The sequence below is a fragment of the Erpetoichthys calabaricus genome, chromosome 2 (genome assembly GCF_900747795.2).
Source record: "Erpetoichthys calabaricus chromosome 2, fErpCal1.3, whole genome shotgun sequence".
NCBI lineage: Eukaryota > Metazoa > Chordata > Cladistia > Polypteriformes > Polypteridae > Erpetoichthys > Erpetoichthys calabaricus.
Window position 1 is genome coordinate 180,147,551 of NC_041395.2, and position 19,994 is coordinate 180,167,544.

Below are 19,994 nucleotides of genomic sequence, written 5' to 3' on the forward strand. Positions count from 1 at the left end.
CACATCGCCTGCAGTATATAAAAAAGTGCCACTTGCAAAACAACCTCAAAGCAATGCATACTGTCTGTGTGGTTGTGAGAGCCCGACTTCGCCGAGTTTGACTTCAAATATAAGGTCCTAATAAATTTTTGAGGTACAATATTTCCCCTCAGGTAATGCGGTATCTTTCGAAAAGAATTTCCTCCGGGAGCAATAAAGGATCTTGCCGATCATGCAAAACCCTCTCTGTATGAAATTCTCTTCTTATAATTTGCGCACTGATATCAATTGGTCGCTCATTCATGAACGGCGAAGCCATGACTGAATGAATTCCATGCACGGACACTGATTAAGTGTGTGAGCTAATCCTTGTTTACGTAGAACAAACCTGCTCCGAGCAGGTTTGAGGATTTGGATGTGCTGCTATGACAACACATCCAGCAAGAGTTTCGAAAAACCGACAGATCCAGGATCAGGCCAAATCGTCAACAATTACATCCGGCTAAACGAGTAATCCACGTACGAAAAATACCCCCCTAGGTGTGTCTGATCTCTGCCTTAAAAGGTCCAATCTCACAACACAGACTGCTTTGCTTCCCAAGGCACATTAGAGCAGCATTTCTCAACCTTTAAATATTTGCGATCCGAGTTTTCATAACAGTTTTAATCGCGCCCCCCCTAACGTTTTTTTGAAAGGAGCCCACTAATACCAATTTGTTCTTTTTTAATTAATGATATATCATAAATGCATATTTTATTACAGTATACCTTAACTTTTATCGACATTTATCTAATATTTATTTTTCTAGTATCAGAATGTAGTTTAAGTTAATTTGTTCTGGTTTCAATAGATGTATTTTTCATATTTTCAATTCTTGTTTTCTTTTTTTCACATCCTTTCACCTCCCCCTTGGGGGGGCCCGACCCACAGTTTGAGAACCACTGCATTAGAGTAACAAGTTCATTTTTTGAATCAACAGATAACTTCATGAATAATTGGATCAGTTTATGAACATTTACACAGCATGGGCTGAAAAACATGAGTGTTTGGAGGTAGGGAATAAAAGCCAGAAGCCTGACAGATAAGAGAGAAAATCTCCAGGCAGAAACACATGCTGTTGTCAGAGGAAACATCAAGAGACACCCAAAATTTATGACAGATTTCAACCCTTTTCACAAGTTGGATTATAGAAACTGGCACCAGGCTATATCCAGATGTGGCATTGCAGCTCAGGAGTTGCAAGCACAGCATTCCAGAATTTGAACAGGGTTACCAGCTTGAGGAAATCCAAAGAGAAGTGAAAACTAGCAGCATGGAGTTGAGGTTTGATGCCCCTCACCTGATCATCTGTGTGGTGACTGACAACTGCTATTTTCTCAGCAGGAAGAAAACAACCATTTTCACTATGGCCATACATGAGTAAACTAAATACACGCAAATAGATAGATCTACACTTTTACATTACAAATATATACAAATTACACTTGTCATATATACAAATTGCACTGGTTGACTTAAGGTCTACATTGCACATTTAGAGAATGATATGGAGCAGTTGTATTTGAGTTCAGGGCCATGATTGCTTTTGGATAAAAACTGTTCTTAAGGCGGTTTGTCTTGGTTTTCATTGCTCTGTATCAACTGAACTGAAAATTGATTGACTTCTGGTTAAAGGGAGACAAGAAAAGCTTGCCTAAGATCAGTGTAAACAAGATGCCCTTCATTCTTTTGGTCAGTCTTTCGTATCTGGACTATCAGGCTTTTCATATGTGGGATTAATGGTCAACCCTCACAGAAAAGGTACTCCAAGTTTATAAACTGTAACGTGAAAGATGAAGGTCAGCTCATAAGCTCTAAAAATGTGTAGGTAAGTGGCAGCAATAAATACAAGTACAATTTCATCCAGCATGGAAGACTGAGGTCTGCTTCATTCTTCTCAGGAAAAAAAAAAATCCACTTTGGTTACAATGCTAATTATTTACATAAAACAATAAAACTGTACACCGATAAAATGAATGAACCCACACTTAGTATGAATTTATTATGCACATGCAACTTTAATTTTGTAAAAAAAAGGATATACATACTGTGTGTCAAAGCTAACATGAATTGAAAAGCATAAACAGTTGTAATCTACTAATGAGCAATTTTACACAATACAAAAGTATAATTACTTTAAAGTATACACCATTGCAGGTAAAAATGCCAAACAATGGGAAAAAGGCAAAAAAACAAAAAAACAAACAAAACGGAAGTAGTAATTTTACAATGCTAATAACAATTAAGTGTAGATAAAACTATGACATTGAATTAAAAGTGACAAAAGTTGAGTAAATGTGATTTTTATTCAGTTAAAATGTTAACGATAAATTCTGCAAAACAGAACCTTAACTGATTAGTAAATGGATGTCTCACTGACATGCAAGTAATAATAGAAGCAGACTTTCTAAACTGAAAATATAAACTTTGTGTCTTAAGAGGTCTTAAACATACAGTGACAGAGCATTGTGATCCTCTTGCCCTGATCAGTGTAGTCACGTCACCATCCTAGACCATCATAATTCACTACACTACAGGAATGCTTCCTTAGCTCAGCACATTGTGACAATAATTAGATTGGTTTCATTGGAAGGCTAGACTACCCAGCTGAAGATCACAGGTTTACATGGTGACAAAGCTCTCCTATTTATATAAATACATACATTCAGGGCAAAAAGCCATTTAATGAATTGGCTCTCAAAACAAAATCCATTTTAACCAATTTAGAGCAAGCTTGAAAGCAATCCTGTAAACAATATGCAAATATTGGAACAAACTAAATGCAAACATAGAGCAGCCCAACTGTCAGAAATTAACTTGAAATTAAAAAAACATACATGGGTGAATCTAAATTTTTTTGAAGCCCCTTAAATCATTTGGTGGAACTTTTTGCAACTTCATAACAACACGTCCATCCAGTTTTACACCTGCTAAATCCAGTTTGGAGGTTGTGGGTTCAAGTCTCATCTGGCAGCAATAAACACACGGCAGGAAACACTGCAGACCCTCTCTTGGAAATTTACTTTTCAATAAAAACAGGTTTATGCTTGCACATGCTACAATTCTTATTATAGTTATATTATTCTATACTCATTATATAATATTTTATATATCATTAAACAGTGCTCTGCATTATAATAGGTGCTTTATACAGTATATGCCTTGCCGGTTCTTCTCAAGTCTTCATTTTAATGTAACTATGCACACTTTCTTTTGACTTTTTATAAAAACATTCTCCATGCTCAGAGTAAATAATGACACTGCATGTTATATTTTATAAAGATGTTGAGAAAAAACAAACAAGGCATTATAGCTCTACCCAGCCACTGGGATCTATAATTAGTATAAAAATGTTTGTAGTATTATAGTAATATAATGATGATCAAAATCAATCTCAGAGAGGTGTCTGTAACAGATGTGCTGGACGCTTGCTGTAGTTACAGGCTAGACAAACATAACTGTCCAGCTGGGACAATAAGTAACCTGCTCACTCCAAAGCCTGCCCAGCATATTCTGAATAAAGCAATAATTGAACTTTTTTAGATTATTGAGTCCCCAGTGAATAGACTTTACTGTTCAATCAAGTGCTGCTTTCCAGTTCCCTGAAGGTGACTGGGAAAAAAAAAAAAAAGAACTGCAGCCTACACTGTTGTACTGTTAGAAAAGGGCAGCAGATAAGGTGCTGCTTCACATGCTGATCTCTTCTTCGGCAACGCTAAATAAATTCAGCCACGCTACATTAAGTGTTTATGTTTAAAGTTCATTTTACTGTGTACTGTGAAAGTCAAAAGACACAGCAGCAGACAAAGATACTTGCCTATGCGTGTAATTTTCCACAGAGGGTAATCTTCTTAATGAAATACTGGCTTCAGTTGTTCATTTTTACACAAGGAGCATAATAATTTTTCCCTATTCGCTCTTATGCTGGTAGTTACATTTTAGGTCTGTTCTAATCGGGGGCTTATCAATGGCCTGTTGGAGATTGATGTCTGAGGAAAAGCCTGACTGAGGCAGTAAAAACTAACTTTAATCAAGTCAGGTTCTTCCTTTTGTAATAAATGGTTTATGGATTTCCTGAAAATGGTTCTCCAAGGGCATAACTTTTTTGTTATTCTGTGGTAATAATACACATACTGAATATGGTAACAGGATTAGGTAAGAATCTGGGGCAGTGAGCAAATCAACTGCTGTTCACCAGTAGTCAAAATGCTTATCTGCTTTTTGTGTTCATAAGAATTTCTGTTTTAAGGTTGCTGATCACAAATATATTTGGTATTTTACCGGTGGTCTTAGCCCTCTAAAGAGCTACTCCCAGAAGGTTAGAAATGAGAAATTTCAAACATATGCATGTGACTGTTGCATTAGACTATTTCAAGGTCAGAGATAATGAATAAAATGGCATTTTTAATTTCTGACCTTTTACTAGGGGTCTATCCCTCTATGGACCTCTATCAGAGGGTGAAAAATGACAAATTTCTATTACAATTGAGAACAGTTAGACTTTAAATATTTACACAGAAGCACACATTTTAATATTTCAAATATCTGATGCAACTATTCCTGTTTATATGTACTTCTACCTCATGAAATAGATTTTTTTTTTTTTTTTTACACAAACAATATGAATTAGGATGGCTTAAGCGGAGTCAGTTTTTTCATTTTCGGCTTTCGCCACCACCATCTACTCAAAGCACCACGATGTTCCAACAGTGAAGAATTAAAAGCCAGAAGTCTGCATGTCCATCATCATCAAGTCCTTCCGTGAGAACCCTAGACACAAGAGGACTATTTCATTTATGTTAGGTAGAATGCCCAGAGGGGATTGGGCGATCTCGTGGCCTGGAACCCCTGCAGATTTTTTTTTTTTTCTCCAGCTGTCTGGAGTTTTTTTTTTTTTTTTCCTCTGTCCACCCTGGCCATCAGACCTTACTCTTTTTTTTTTTTTTTGGTAACTAATATTGTCTTATTTTAATTTCTTATGTTGTTATCTTTTTTTTTATTTACTGTTCTTCATTATGTAAAGCACTTTGAGCTACTTTTTTGTATGAAAATGTGCTATACAAATAAATATTATTTTTATTTACTTTTTTATTTGCCAGCTCTTATGTCATTGCTATGAAGTGGTGACCTGCCTACAGTTGAGTCCTGCCTTGTGCCCAATGCTTCCAGTATAAGTTACAGCTCCACGTAGCCTTAAAATTGGATTGAGTATTTTTAGTTGAAGGACGTATGATTGGAGGCTGATTGATTATGTATGAGTGTGTAGAAATTACCTGATTTCCCATTAAGGGTTTGTTTCTAGCTTGCACTGTATGCAGTCAACACAGGATCAGACTCCCTTTGAACTAGTCATAGTAATAACTAATTCGATGAGTGCATGGATGAACAATATTTTCAGTGACATAGTCTATGCTTTCATTACTGTGCTCAGAGTAACTGTGAATAACAGGCTAAGGCAGTTCAAAGCTCAGTTTTGCATAATCAAATTAAATAACAGTCCCTGTACTGGCAGAAGTATTACATTTATCAGGAGAAATCAGTGCATTTTCCTTTATGGTGGGTGCAGAATTGATATTTCATTAAAACAGCTGCATGTTACTTTCGGATAGGAAAGTCTGGTGTTTTATGCATCGCAATAGAATGAGAAAAAAAAAAAGAAAGAAGACCGAGATTGTAGCTGAACTTGCTGTAGGTATACACTCTATGCACAGCAACTGGCTCCATAAGGTAACACGTTATTGTTATTGTCAGAAAAAAGGGGGCAAGCTTGCATCTGAAAATGTGAGCCTGTGCTGGAAAGTCATCATAGAGTCTTGCCCTTTGACATGCCCAGCGATTTTTAGTCATGTAAACTGACATTGCTCCACTGATGAGATAAGCAATACAGTTGTCAAATTTGACGTCTCCTCTGATGACAAGTTGTGTAATGTGATATCAGTTTAAGAGAATTGCATAATATGTGTTGCTGGGACTTTTAGAAGGTGAAATATTAATGAAAAACCCTTCTAAAAGGATGGTGTATATATAGTATAAGTTGTGATGAAAAAATATACAGGCAAAGCAAATTGACAAGGAGATGTCAGAAATACTCTCATATGAATAAAAAGCACAACTGTTACATTAATTTAAATTCTTTGCTTTGTCAGCTCTGGAGAATAAAGGTGCATGTTAAAAACAACAGGGACTTGTGAGCCGTTTATAATAAAGGAGATACAGAAAGCAATGGCATATGAATGAGATATGCTTTACATAAATTTGTATTTGATACAATTTTACAGTAAGCATCTCTCAAATATTTACAATAAACGAAGCATGACTGCAAACCTACAGGAGGTTATTATATGGATGATATGCTTTCACTGTGTGGTTTCTGAGTGTGTATCTCCTCCGAAAAAAGATTTTATACTTTACATTTGAATAAGCAGTAAATGTGTGTGAGAGTATGTAAACCAATTGCTCGTTTTTCACAATGTTGTTTTACTGCTGACAGATCAATCAGAGATTCATATAGTAAACAAATCAACACCTGTTCACCAGTAGCTAAAATGCTTACTTATTTTGGCTCTGTTAGTTTAAATTCATTTGCAATAGCCACACCACCACCAAACTGTAGCAGGCAGTATTCCTCTTTAGAAGGACATGCTTGAGAGCATATTTCAGACTATACAAATATTGTCAGAAAATAACTTAATAAGCTTGTACTGAAGGTGGCATGTTGCAGTCTACTTTTCAAAATGGTTTTCACTTTTAAGCTAAAATAACACATTTTTCATGGTGAGAAGTGGCAAATGTCTAATGGTAATTTGGAGATTTTTATGTCCTTGATCTCCTGGAGCTACGCTCACTTGTTACAAAATACTTCAGCCAGTCACAAGAACAACAATAAACCCAAGCAGAAGATGATGATCATAATATTCAAAAAAAGATGCAAGGACACACAGTTGGGCATTCTATGGCAACTTTAGCTATTGTATTCTGAATTCTTCATCCTTTAATTGCTCACTTCATGTTTGTCTCGTTGAAAAAACTGCCTTTGACATATCTAAGAAAAAAAAAATTAGAATTTCAATAAAACAACTGTAAATATTGACAAAAAAGTCAATGTCACCATATAACAGTAAATTTTCTTCACAGTAACATACATTTATGAAAATACATGTAACATACTTTGGGTGAGTATACTGTATTCCACTGAAGATACTTTATCAAAAATGTACTACAATGAATTGTCTGATATGCCATGCTTATACAGTGATCATAGATAACCATTTATGTTCAGTCCACAATTTTGCCTTTAATAAAATAATTCTAGTAGCATTAGAGCTCAATTACAGTAATATCCAGGAGGTGTAAGTCTACAGTCACTTATTGTGATTAGGCATATTTACTCCAGGTACTTTATTTTCTTTACTTTTCACTCTAAATTGGCCTGGTGTGGATGCATACATAATTATGCCCTGCAACACATCTGGCACCCTGAAAGAGTTCTTGCTTTGCCCTTGTTGCTGTTAGGGTAAGCTCTGGCTCCAGTGACAGAAAACTGGAATAAGAAGGTGTAAAAACTGGTAGCTATATGGATGAACATTTGCTTGCATATAATACACTTTGCTAGTATAAATGAAAAATATTTCTTTATATTCTCTATTATACTTAAGGTTCCTGTTAAATGTATAAAATTGGTCTGCACTGTAAGCTACTGTAAGCCAGAATTTTATGAACTGTGTGACAGAAACGTTACACATCGTTATACAGATGACAGAGTGAGAGATCCATCGGTCATTTATAGCAACATAATTCTGTTTATCCAAAGTCCATTGACATAATAGAGTTGACTACTTAAAGTACAGAGTATGAGCTTGTGGAAAGTGATGCAGAGTCAATCATCTTTAAACTAGACGAATAAATTGATCAGAACTGTCCCACACCAAGATATTAATAGCTAGCTTTAATCCATTTCATGCCATGTATTTAATATTATCCAGTTATCTGAATTTTTTGGAGTGATATACTGTAAGACGCGTGTTTTGTATTTAAAATATGCAAGCAGGTAAAAATGAATCTTAATGATCTAATGAGGTCATTAGGTAGGTAACCAGGAGTGCTGAATTTGGGAAGTAGAGAAAATTCTGGGGTGTAAACCAAATAGAGATAGACAGGAATTCTGGGAAAATAAGTATACATTGTTAAACAGTGATTATTAGAACGTATATATGTTTAAGCTTAGATAAAGTAACCAGTGTGTGCATGCTTATGTCAAATATTTGAAATGGAGGCTTGGGACTTTAAGATTAAAATGTTTCATGTCTAGCCAAAAGTAACTTAATTAACAATCAAGTAGAACATGGGAACTTATTTGATGTCCCAAATTTTTGTGTCATGCAATATCTAACATAAGACAGTGAGCAAGACACTATAATTCAAAGGATTTTAAAAGGCACTACCATAGAGACATAAAAGAGACAAGACAACTGGTTTTGATATCTACTATCCCAATATTCACTAGCATCACAGCTAAAACGGTCACATGATACAAAGCTTGCGGTGTGACCCTGATTTAAACTGTTCAGGTTGTATCTCTTCATATCTAACATGCCTGCTTTTCTTCAAATAAATGTAAGTATTGATTAGAATAAAGATTTGGGTATTACCTCACCAAAGTTGTCCGTTTTTTTACTGACATTTAGCCGTGACTGATGAGTGTTAATATAATGCTGTGTTTAAGTTCTTCCAGAAGTACTGATTAGAGTACTGCCTGCTGTGACCCAGTAACGGAAGGCATTCAAGAAAGCCCTTGGCCTCTGTTAGATTGTGTAGCCCCTTTCAAAGAGGCTCACAATATGAGTGAGAACTTGGCCAGGAGTAGCCTTTGTGGTGGATCTGGCTTTTGCTAGGTTATTCTGGAGTATAGCCCTTTCAGGGAAAACAATCCAAAGATGGATCGACACCTCCATGAATTCCGTCAGGAACACTTCTTGAGTGAGCGGTTTCTAGCCTCAGGTAAGGTATCAAAGCTTTTGAGGTAATTTTGCTTTGAATTTGAGGTTGTCTATGCTGATTAAATGGGAAATAGGCAAGTATTGCAGGACATACATATGTAAATAAAGGTTAACAATATAGGCATTTCCAGAGTTAACTTGTTCACCATGTCTTTAACCTTATAGGTTAAAGTGTCTTTTATGAACACTTTTTCACAATACAACACTCACCACAATGAATCGAAGAATAATGATGGATATAAAAATCAAAGCAACACCACCAATACCTGCAAGCACAGAAAAAAAATTTATTATCTAGAGTAAATAAATCACAAAGAGTAATACATTTTATCCTAATACTATCATCAAATTTAGATAAAATCGTTATTCATACAGCCTTATGACAGTATTTCATGTAAGGATTCCAATCAACTTTATTATTTATTTCATACTGCAAGATAAAAAATGACCAAAGCATCAAATCATATCTGAGCTGCATCAACAGGCAGAAGGTCAATTCAACAGTGCAGTTTGGAAAAGTGTCCTGAAAACCACATACATATAAAATTGTGGGTTAATGACCAATGAATAAGGGGAAGGTTGATACTTTTAGAAAGTTCTCCCCAGATGTTCACAAGTGCATTTATTAGAATTGATTTTCTTAACAATATTTTAGCAAAAATATATCTGAGACTACTTTAATCTTTCAATAATTGGTTATGAAGTTTGGGTATTTTGGGTTTGTTGTTCTGTTTGTGTAAACTTGGTTTTATGGTCTTGACATCATAAAATAATTCTTGGGATAATCCAGGTGAGAGAAAAAAAGCTCACTTATCCCCAGAGTGGGCAGAGAAAAAGGTCAATTTGGCTTACCTAAGCTGCATAACTAACCGAGTAATCCTATTAGTAAAAAGGTAAAGAAGAACATATTTAAGCAGGCCCAGTGGGGCAGGTATTTTTTGTTTTTGTATTTATTGAAATATTTTATTTATTCTTAACTTATCACTTGATTTTTCACTCAATAAACATCATTTTAATATACATACCCTAAGAAATCCTATAAATGTTTATTGGTTCCACTTGTTAGTGATGGATTATCCTTAAGCGTCAATATTTGCAATGGCACCTAGCAGGTAATTTAACCTCTTTATATTTCATAGGAGTAGTACACACTGAGGTCCTACTGGAAGTAGTTTTTCTCTATTCAAACCTAACAGATGCCATATAAAAGGTGAACGCTAATACCAAGGCAACATGCAAAGTTCTATGCTATAAGATCCATGCCGGATCTCTGCATGCTCAATACATGAAGCTCAGCTGGCATCAATATTTTAGAGAGCTGTGTTAAAATTTTATCCTGTTAGATTTAATGCAATACGTTGTTCGAAAGCAGTCCTAAAAAATGGCCTTTACAAATGTAAGGGAAGTCATCAAATCCCTCTGTGAAATAGGGGCCCGTGCCTTGATGTGTAAGTATTTTAAGGCCATTTAACTAAGAAAATTATAGCTTATTTAGGGCGTTTAAAAAAAAAACAAACAAAAAAAACAAAACACACACACAATTCATGCCAAGTTGAACATACGGTGAGATTCTGAAACCATTTATACCCCTTCGCTTTTTTCACACTTTTTGTAATCTTATGCTAAAATAATTTTTCCCACTTCAAGCAACACTCAGAATGACAAACAAAAAACAGGACTTTAGACATTTTTGCAAATACATTAAAAATTAAAAATGGAAATATCACATTAAACTCAAGTATGTAAACCCATTGCTTTGACACTTGAAATGTGGCTCAGGTACATCCCCTTCTATTGATCATTGTTGATATGTTCTTTTTTACATCTATTTTAGAGTTCACCTGTGGTCAATTCAGTTCATTGAACATAATTAGGAAAGGCACACAGCTGTCTAAAGAAGGTCCCACAGACAACACTGTGTATAAGAGCAAAAACAAGCCACAAGTTAAAAGGAACTGCCTGCAGAGCTTAGACACAGGATGCACAGATCTGGAGAAGGCTACAAAGAAAATTTCTGCAGGATTAAAGGTTCCCAAGACCACAGTATCTCATATATATTTCTCTTCTGGTTCGTCCTGCTTCCACTTCAAAACCGGTCATGCCCACACGCAGCCGACACGGCATTTTTCGATTCCTATTCGTCCTCTTCCATGTCATGCACTATACTGGCCTGCTGAACGTAATACATCCAACAAGTACTCGAGGTGCTGCCACAATGGTAAAGTAGCTTTACCACCTTTGCGGGAGCCACCTGTGTCTTTACAACAGCTTCTTACACAGCAAACATCAGAAACTAAAAATTATCGTTACTGAAGTACGCTTACAAAATAAAGCAAACTCTGCATGCAGCGAAAATGTACTTCTCCAGCTAGATTCCATACTCAGAACCATCAACCCCTTCGCTAAATCATACAAACACATGCATGAAATCACTCAGTCCAATCCAACAGCATCTGTACAAATGGTTTTCAAGGAAAACCCTAGGCAGGATTTACGATGATACAATGCCCAGACATGTCACACCGATGTTGCAGCGATTTTCGGCGGAGAAGATGGCGAAACACCTGCCGAAAGGGACATTTGCAATATCCCATAGGCAACTCCTGTAAACAGATTTCCACACTCAATATGAATTGCGATCCTATGGTTTACCCATTTTTATTCCCTTACGGAGACATTGGCTGGCACAAAGATTTACAGCATGTTCCCGATAAAAGAACGGCCAAGCGAATAAGGCCTACTCAATGCCATTTTTATGTATACAGATTAGCAATGAGGAATACATTTATTATTTTGCACTCCATCGGCAAACTATTCCAACAGTACGTCGTATATGCGTATGTTAAAACAGAGGGCGCGCGTCTCAACTATCTCAGATTACATCAACAAGATCTGCGCGTGGAACTATTAGACGCACTGTAAGCAAACGCTGAAAATAACGTACGTGTAGGCAAAATTATCAGATTACCGTCCACATTTCCAGGAAGTCCAAGATACATGCAACAAAACTATCAGGATGCTGTGGCCATAGTACGCAAATTTGGAAAGCCTGCTTGGCCGGAAATTCTACATGCACACTGCATCTTTCATGAAGTACAGTTATCCCTCCTCCATATCGGGGGTTGCGTTCCAGAGCCACCCGCGAAATAAGAAAATCCGCAAAGTAGAAACCATATGTTTGTATGGTTATTTTTATATTGTCATGCTTGGGTCACAGATTTGCGCATAAACACAGGAGGTTGTAGAGAGACAGGAACGTTATTCAAACACTGCAAACAAACATTTGTCTCTTTTTCAAAAGTTTAAACTGTGCTCCATGACAAGACAGAGATGACAGTTCAGTCTCACAATTAAAAGAATGCAAACATATCTTCCTCTTCAAAGGAGTGCGTGTCAGGAGCAGAGCATGTCAGAGAGATAGAGAAAAGCAAACAAATCAATAGGGCTGTTTGGCTTTTAAGTATGCAATGGAGTGAAGCCACGAAAGGCGAAGCGCGATATAGCGAGGGATTACTGTATTTCTTTCTTCTTGATTTCTGAATTCCTTTCTCACCGTTTTCCGTTCCTATTCTTACACCGCCGTATGCTACGGCGGGCGTTGGCTAGTTCTTCATAATTCTTAAATGGAAGACGTTTGAACAATCATGACTCTTCCAAGAGGTGGCCAGATAATGGGAGAAGAACCATGGTAAACAGAGATGACTTAGAACCGGATGGTCCCTCTAACCGAGTTCCGGAGAACCTGTGAGGAGAAGGAAGAAACTAACACAAGGACAAACATCACTGCAGCACTCCGCTGATCTAAACTTTATTACAGTGTGGCCTAATAAAAGCCTCTGCTCGGTAAAATACACATAGAAGATTGCTTGAACTTTGTGAAAAGGCACATAAAGGGTTCACAGACAGCGAGAAACAAGAATGTGCAATACCATTCTAAAGGTTAAGCGTGGTGATGACAGAATCATGCTGTGAGTTGTTTTTTTTAACAGTATGGACTAGGAGGCTAATCAGGAGTGAGGAAAAGCTGAATGGAGCAAAGTATATAGGGTGGTCCAGATCTAATTATGCAATTTTCATTACGCTATAACTTAAGTTTATTACATAGAGAATTCACAGCACCTGCCCTGCACATAGTGATTTCACTTAAAATTCTTTTTGTTACCGATTGATGGCAGCACCTGCCCTGCATTCCAAAATGGCGGGGAGACGGTTGTCAGTCAAACAGTTGCATAATTAGATCTGGACCACCCTGTACAGAGATAACATTAATGAAGGACCTCCTCCAGAGTGCTTCAGGCCTCAGACTGCGTTGAAAGTTCATCTTCAAAAAAGGAAAATGACCCTAAGCACAAAGTAGACAAACCAGTAAAAACTTAGGGACAACTTTGGGAATGTCCTTGATTTGTCCAGCCAGAGATTGAACGTGATCCCATTTGAACATCACTGGAGAGACATGAAAATAGCTATTAACTGACAGTGTCTATCCAGCCTGACAAAGCTTGTAAGGATCTGCAGAAAAGAATAGCAGAAAATCCCCAAATACAGGTATATGAAGTTTGTCACGTCAGTCTGAAAAAGGCTGAAATCACTACCAAAGGGGTTCAACCAAGTACTGAGTATAATGTCTGAATATCTGTGTTAATGTGATATTTCAGGTTTTTATTTTTAATCAATTTGCAAAAATTTCTAAAACCCTACTTTGACTTTGTCATTCAGGGGCACTGTATTGCTAGAGGGTTGGTAATATGTAAGGAAAATCTACCACACAACAAAATGTGTAAAAAGTGAAAGGGTCTAAATCCACTGTATCTGTAGTCCAGAAATCTTACAAAACCAAATTAATTTGATACTGGGTCTGATGCCACCTTGGGGCCAATGCTGCCAGGACAGCTCCCTGGTCCCTGCAGTAATGCAGAAAATGAATCGAAGAATAAAAGCTTCATTCCAAGTCTAATAATAATTCACTTCAAGTAGATGTGTCAATAGTGAGGTAAACAATCCATATTACTAACCGAGAATGCTAAACCGGATGATGGACGCAGGCACATCCGGCAATGGGCCGTAGCTGCAAAAAGACGTACTGCGCAGGCGCAAAAAGAGTCCGCGAGAGTCGGCTGAGGAGCCGAGAAAGGCGGACAAAAGAGGGCGAGAGAGGCGGATGAGGGGCCGCGAGAGGCGGACAAGACCACAGAAAAAAGGAGTGAGCACAGGAAAAATGGAGAAATGAGTCGCAACGAGCACCGAAAAAAGGAAAAGGCACATAAAAAAGTAGTCAAACGCAGGCAAAGCACGAAACACATTGCACACGAAACTAGACCCAAAAAAAAAAAAAAAAGAGGCTCGCGCACAACAGCAAGGCGCCCCCCCCCCTACAGGCACCAGACGGGACACACACCAAGAGGGGGATTCAACAAGCCCATGGAACACAAAAAGAAAGAAGACGCTCGCGCGACAACAATCCTCAACCCCCCCAACACACACACACACACATCCATAAGAAGTGACACCCAAAGACACATATTCTAAAGTGAACATCAACACCTTCACACTAGACAGCATAGGTGTCAGCATTGGTGGATCTCCTTACAATAAAGCACTATTAACCGTTCAACTGCAGAAAAGGAAACATATTAACAGTGACTGCGATCCTCCTTATTACTTATCCATATTTCGCATGCTGAGAAAGAAACAAGTCATGAATACACGGTCACGGGTACAAAACGAAAAGGAAAGGATAACAGGAACAAACACACGAACACGAAAGAAACAACAAAATAGACGGCTATGCAGCATAGGTGGATCTCATTACAATAAGGCACTATTAACCGTTCAACCGCAGAAAAGGCTCCATATTAACAGTGAGTGCAATACTCCTTATTACTTATCCATATTTCTAAAAGAAAAAATGTCTCGACTCCAAAAACGCAAAGCTCAACTGAAGCTTCTAACTAACGATGTACCTAAAAGTGAAAACTTTATGAACTGCATTAGATCCTACAATAGTTCATTTGCTTTTGCATATACCAGAGTAAATATCAGGCCACCAAAAGGCAATGACCCATACTGCTTTCGCATATGTGCACAAATACTGCATCGCATTGGAACAGTGCACCCTGAAACAAATCAACAACGCAAATATGCACAAATCTATATCCTAGATCCACATGACGCAAACTATCACTCAAAGTGCTGCATCGCAACAGGCACGGATTCAAAACGAAACACCTCCCGTCTCAGACATACGTTAATGGCAGCGAAGGCTAAAACGGGCTTCTCACACAGCACAGGCAAATCGATTACAGCTTCAAAACAACACGTCCCAAATACTACACATGCAACAACGCGCCTCTCAAACGGCACAAGCAAAAAATACACCAGGAAAATTCATTCGGATTAATGAATGTCATTTGCAATCATTGTCATTCAGTTCACTTCCCTGAAGAAACAACTGGCAATACAAGTTATACATTTACACGTTGTTGTCAAAAGGGTCAAATTAGACTGGCTCCTTTACATTCATATCCTGAATATCTACAGAAGCTTCTAACTAACGATGTACCTGAAAGTGAAATCTTTATCAACTACATTAGATCCTACAAATCGGTATCCACTATGAACATTAACGGTGGCACTGCACGTGACATCCGTCTTGAAAAAATGTTGTTTATTGATGAATGTTCAATGGCATGAAGTCACTTAGTCAACACCATTCATAAACTTCTACAAACGTTTATGAATAATTATATTCGATTTGGAGGAAAGGTACTTTTATGAGGAGGAGATTTTAGACAGTGATTAGCTATTCTTCCAGATGACATGCACTCAGCTATTGTTCAGTGCACCTTAAAATACGCAGACAATTGGCATTGCTTTCAAAGATACAGTTAGTAAAAAAGATACGATGTCCAGAACCAGATCATAACAATTGCTTATTACAACTGAGAGATGGTACACTCACCAATACAGATGGACTTCAGCCACATATTATTACAATTCCTCAAGCCTTTATCTGCGACGACTTAGTTACAGGGAGATTTGGAACAGCAATCTCATTAGACCAAATGCCCCTTTTAACACAACACACTATATTATGTCCAAAAAATATTAATGTGGAAAACATAAATACCCAAGTCATTCCATTACTTCCTGGAGAGACACAACTCTTTCTAAGCTCTGACAAACTTGACTCTGATCACAACAATAACCATCTTAAATGACCTTACAAGTTCTGAGCTGAAATTACCTTTTACACTTAAACGGCGTGTACAAACAAATTTTCAAATAAACCTTTACACTGTGCCACACACTTTATTGTTTGCTTTCTATTTGCATCATCTACACCGTCACACTATTCTATATCTCATTCATACATCACGCTCTTTGTCATTCCCAACACCAGGGGTTGGCGAGCGAAGCGAGCAGGGGGCGGAGCCCCCTAGTAGACTGATAATAACAGCTGATTAGATAACTGCCTCTAGAGGAAGACTGCAGAGATTTGTTATGATTAATCCTCCATGATATATGATGCTTTTTCTTCTCTGCTGTTTTTGTCTAATAGCCCAGAATTCTTTTAAAATGTATTTCTATTTGGTATTTAAATACTGAGTAGATTAAAATACCAAAGGCAGTTTTCTTGCAGTTTTTATTTTTTACCTACATTATAAGTCAGCTTTAGAATCAAAAATCTATGTATGAAAGATCATAGTACTTACAGATATGGTTTCTTGGTTTGCGAAGGTCTTCAGGCATCTCTGTAGCTGTAAGATAAAGTGAGATTTTTTGTAAGAATTATTAATTTTCTTTCATAAAATTTATAGAGTATACTTCCTTGAAATAAATTGTTTAATTAAATTAAAACTGCACTTCTCAGAAATAAAATATGCCTTTATTATACACTGTATGAGTTTGTATAATGCTGTTCATCATGATTTTTAGTCTCTTGCAGAACTGGTAAAATAAAAAGTCCAACATAAACAAAAGAAAGCTGCCATAAATCAATCATTTATTGTCACAATGCTTTTGTGCCACAGCAGTATAAATCATTCAGATGAAGCATGCATTGCAATTAGTGTGTCAAGTACCTAAAACATTACTTGTTTTCAGTAGGATTGGTATAGAATTATTGTGATGGACGGCCAGCGTTTCAGTCTGGCCGGGACGTCCCTCAACTCAAAGAAAGAGCCTGTTCAGGGCACTACATCCCCCGGGACGCTAGATGGCAGTTCCCCTGGATGGAAATGGTTCCTCGGATTCCCGCAGGGGCAGCATGGGACATGGAGTCCGCCTCTTCAGCCCTGTTGGGCACCGTGGGTGCCACCAGGGGGAGCTCACCAAGAACCCGGGGATTATTCCGGTTACATCAACCCGGAAGTACTTCGGAGTCACGAGGATGGAAGCCCGCAGTACTTCTGGGATATTTGAAGAAGGTGTTTGACCCGGAGAAGGAATACTTCCGGGTCATGGACTTTAAATGGACTGTGGGAAACCCCAGCAGATCGAGCCGGAGTTGGGTGGGAGTGTAACGGAGCTGCTGGGAGTTGGGAGGATTTGTATTATTGATTATTGCATTGATTTATTACTGGAGAATTGTGGAGTGTGCGGTGCTTTGTGCACTATATTTGAAGAAAATATTAAAAGAATCTTCTTGTGCTTTTACACGTGTGTCTGGGAAGTCTGTCTGGTGGGTTCAACGGGGCGCTATAGAGCGCCTTATACCACAATTGGCGTAGTTGGCAAGATTTCTGGCCGTCTATTGGGTCAGAAAACCGTTAAATTAACGTGGACAGAACCCCCAGACAGCGACACACGAAACCGCCAAACCCGTTTCGACAGTTCATAATGGGGAAAAAGAAGACGACGAAGCCGACAGATAATGCGGAGAGAAGTCTGATGTCAGACAGCCCCTGCATCCATTAGGAGCAATGCTGTCATATGGGAAGACATTTTTCCGGGTGCAGATAACAAAGACGAGGTATGTGCCGGGGGAGGGATTGAAAACATCTTTAAAATAACCCATTTTGTCACCCTGCTCATACCTCGTTAACGTTGTGCACCCAGAGGTCGTAATTAAAACGGCAAGTCCTCCCAAGGACGGTTGCACATTATCCGAGGGGAACACAGAAGACTTACGCATGAGGTCGGACAGCCTAGGACACGTGACCAGCCCCGATGCATCACAGGAAGAAGAAGGTAAACCGCGGTCTGTAGGCTGTAGTCAAGACCCCTTGATGGATGCGGTTTTCTCGGAAAAGGAGGGGAAGGCGGACGAAGCATTGCACGCCATGTTTAAAGGTAAGGAGTTTCGGGGAGTGATCGATCGATCCGCCGTAAAAGTGAGGCAGGCGATCGCGATCAGCTTGAAGCTAATCTCTGAAACTCCAAATCCCAAAAGGCCGTGCGCAACCCAACTACGCAGGCTAAGGAAAAGCCTGTCGGCTCGCAGCTGGAGGGCGGGGGTTTTGAAAGCCCGAGCTTGCCTCCAGCCGATCGGGGAAAAAGACTTTAATGTACGGGACCTCGAAAGACTAATAGAACCTGTCAAAAGCTTTTTGCAGATCATCACCTCAATTAAAAAAGTAACTGAGGAATTGGGAGCGAAGGCTGAGGCACCCCTAAGGCATGTGGAGGAATATTTACACCGCTGCGGACGGAGGCTTCCACAGATGACTGATTCGGCGGTACAGGTGAGCGTTCCTGGTACTGTACATGAAGTCGGGACACAGATCACAAGGGGCAGCGCAAGTTGCCAGTATCGGCTGCCAAGTGATCTCATGTCCCACAGTTGATATAGGCGTGATGACCAAGTGTCCCGATAGAAGGAGCGGGGCTGTCTGAGCAGTGGGATAGTGCTGGCTTACGAGTGGTCCCAACCCTTAAGATATTGGCACTGGTCACACTTAAAATCTAAAGGGGTGCAGACAGTAATGGATCTCTCTCGTATTCATAGGGAGACCCAAACTGTAAGCAAGCCCCAGAATGAAAAGGAGATCCCACAGGTAAAACTACGCATGAGGTTGCCGGCCTGTTTCCAGTCCCGCAGGACATTGCAAAAAGGGAGGAGGCTGTGTTTGAATGCCATCGGCCGGGCCACGTATGGCGAGACTGTCCAGGGGGAACCGGGGAGGTTGTTAAACAGAATTGCCATTTCTTCCCGTTGTTCTCCTGCTCTTGTTTACAGGAAGAAGCTGTGGTCCGGTCAGAGCAGACAGTCCCTCCCGGGAAAGGACTACCCTAGCGGGGCAGAAGAAAATATTAAAAGAATCTTCTTGTGCTTTTACATGTTTTTTTAAGGCGCTATAGAGCACCTTATACTACATTATAAACAAATCAAATAACATTTTAGACATAAATAGAAGCACTCCCGATTAATACAGTTTGAATTAACGTATATAAAGATATTCTACTCTTCTCATTACTTTTGCATTCTATCGGGGTTTTTTTTCTTTTTAGAATAGACAAATACACCTACTGTCAACAGGAAGTTGTGAGTAAATACAAAAATACAGGCCATTTATTTTACTATAGGATTAGGTTATCCTATTTTTGTATGACGATACAGTAAATTTGCTAATCGGAACTTTTAAATCACAAACTTATTGTATAATGTGTATTTATATTCAAAATATTCTTGAATTAAGTATATGACAGTTTGAGAATAAATATTTTATTATGGTTGCTCTTCCAGATTAAAGATATTACATATACTGTACTCTGCCATGCACTGTGACTCCTCTTGATGCAAAAGGATGAAGGTCCAAGTCTTTAGAGTCCTGGGGCCTCATGTATAAACGGTGCGTACGCACAGAAATGTTGCGTACGAACCTTTCCACGCTCAAATCGCGATGTATAAAACCTAAACTTGGCGTAAAGCCACGCACATTTCCACGGTAACTCATTCCCTGGCGTACGCAATTTATCCGCCCGGTTTTGCAGACTGGCGGCACCCAGTGTCAAAGCAGTGCTATTGTTCCTGTGTGATC